The sequence below is a fragment of the Pelmatolapia mariae genome, linkage group LG2, assembly GCF_036321145.2.
Source record: "Pelmatolapia mariae isolate MD_Pm_ZW linkage group LG2, Pm_UMD_F_2, whole genome shotgun sequence".
In the NCBI taxonomy this organism is placed as follows: domain Eukaryota; kingdom Metazoa; phylum Chordata; class Actinopteri; order Cichliformes; family Cichlidae; genus Pelmatolapia; species Pelmatolapia mariae.
In genome coordinates this window covers 38,170,324-38,172,454 of record NC_086228.1, presented here as the reverse complement: position 1 = coordinate 38,172,454, position 2,131 = coordinate 38,170,324, and the positions used below count along the sequence as shown (strand labels likewise).

Sequence of the window (2,131 nt, the reverse complement as noted above, 5' to 3'; positions counted from 1 at the left end):
AAATATTTTTTCCTGTTAACATTTCTTTGCTATACTCTAAAGTTTTTCAGATTTTTCCGGGAGGCACTTTCACACATTTATGGGCACATTTCTTTTGGTGGCTGTAGAAAAAAACTGACCATGCTTTAATCAGCTACAGTTACAGTCAAGAAGTTCTTTTTGTAGTACAGTTTATTACACTGTAAAATCTAATTAGTTCCCAGAACTCAAAAAAATTATGGAAACTCGTTGCCTCAAAAAAATTGAGTAAAGCTTAGCTAAAAATGACTAAGTTAGGACAACTTATTTATTTTGAGTACTCTGTACAAGCTCATTTGTTCCCAGAACTCAAAAAAATTGGATCAAGTTTACGTAAGATGACCAAGTTAGGGCAACTTACTCATTTTGAGTACACTGTACTCAAAATGTACACAGCCGTGTTAGTTCCCAGAACTCAAAAAAATTATGGAAACTCGTTGCCTCAAAAAAACTAAGTAAAGCTTACTTAAGATGACTGTTAGGACAACTTATACATTGCAAGTCTGCAGTATTAAGAATAACTTGATATTTCTGACTTTCTGACAATATTAATTGTTTACCTGCTGACAAACATTTCAAGTTCAACTAAATGAAAAAACAATTTGTGGTAACCTGAATATGATTAAAAATAATTAACAACAATTTTTGTAATGATGTTAAAATCAGCCCAACTTTTATTTTCAAACACAACAAAGTACAACAGCCAACATACTGGACGCTGTTCTGCTGAACAACAAACAATTATATTGCCATCACTGTTATAATCTTACAATGAAACAAAGTCTCAGATGTAATTATTCTGAAAATAAGTTTAGGTCTACCACAAGTTTGTTTTGTACTTACATTACTTATATAATCAAAATAAAATATTTGTTGTTCTGTCACAAGTGCAGTCTCTAATTTAAACAACACATTCGTTTTTCATTCCAACACAGGAGCTGGAATGTTGTAATATTTTAAGGATGCTTGTTTCCAGTCCAGGCATTACTGCCTGAATGACTGTCATGGATCGAGGTGATCCAAATGTAGGTGCAGAAGAAAGTCTTTAACTTCCCTTAAGTACAGTGGCAGTGGATGTGGGTTGGAGATGCAATGAGCTTGAACCTGCAGGCGACCATCTTCACTGGCCACACCATCTGTGACGGAGGACTCATCTCTCCTGTTGTCCTGCAAGCAAACAATCATATTTTTTGGAACATGAACTTAATTGCTTTCTTAAAACATTTTTTTCTGCATTTGGTATAAAACAGACTCCAATTTAGACAATCTCAGGCTCCCTCCCCACCGGAGAGGTGACATTCAATGTCTCAATTGTCAGTCTGGATAGCCCTGACCACCACCCAACAAACAATAATGTCATGAAAGCATCATTTTAAAAAGGGCTATGCAAACATGGCCAATAACTTTCATTCTAATGATGTGCAAAATGATTTGGGCACAAAACAAATTTTGCTGTTCGAAAACTTGCAGACTTCACTATATACAGTGTAGACCCTCTAAACTAAGTTTGAAGAAATGCAGACCAAACTGTTGTTGTTTGTTTACTTACACAGCATGTCTTGTAGAATTAACTGGAGTCACAGCAACAGCATAGTGCAGTCATATCTCAAGTCTAATAACAGAAGACAGGAAAAGATCAGTAAAGAAACAACTTCCCCAAACCAAAGCACAAACAAAACAATAAGTAAAACAGGCTGATCTAAAGTATGATTAAAGTTCAGCCTGATTAATATAAATGTCACTGACAGTTGCTAATATATTGGAAAACCAAAATACTTACCACTGAGTTGATGTCTTTCTGTCCAACAGCAGGAGTGCTGGTCCCGATCGGCCTCAAAGACAGTAAGAAGCAAGCAGAGGGAGAAAAAACAGAACATATTTCAGAAACTGATTTGATCCTTAATGGCTGTGCAATCATTGTAACACAGAATTTGCTTATTTTGTTAAATAAAGGCTAGATTTGACATTAATAGATGCCACAGATGTTCTAAAGCTGCCACAAAGCTTAAAAAAAATGGACGTCTCCGAAAACGTCGGAGCATTTTTGCAAATATGTGATGTCTTGATAAATCGAGCAGATATTTGAAATTCACACAGCTACATTCTCGCCTGA

General features: G+C 35.5%; 1 long non-coding RNA gene across 1 annotated transcript; it reads right to left on the bottom strand.

Annotated features, from left to right (window-relative positions):
• Positions 1-841: 841 nt before the first annotated feature.
• On the bottom strand, positions 842-1,908 carry LOC134637688 (uncharacterized). Its single transcript, XR_010095157.1, has 3 exons — positions 1,799-1,908; positions 1,568-1,630; positions 842-1,185 (listed from the first exon to the last, which is right to left on the bottom strand). It is a non-coding gene; the product is annotated as an uncharacterized LOC134637688 (long non-coding RNA).
• Between the last annotated feature and the right edge of the window lie 223 nt (positions 1,909-2,131).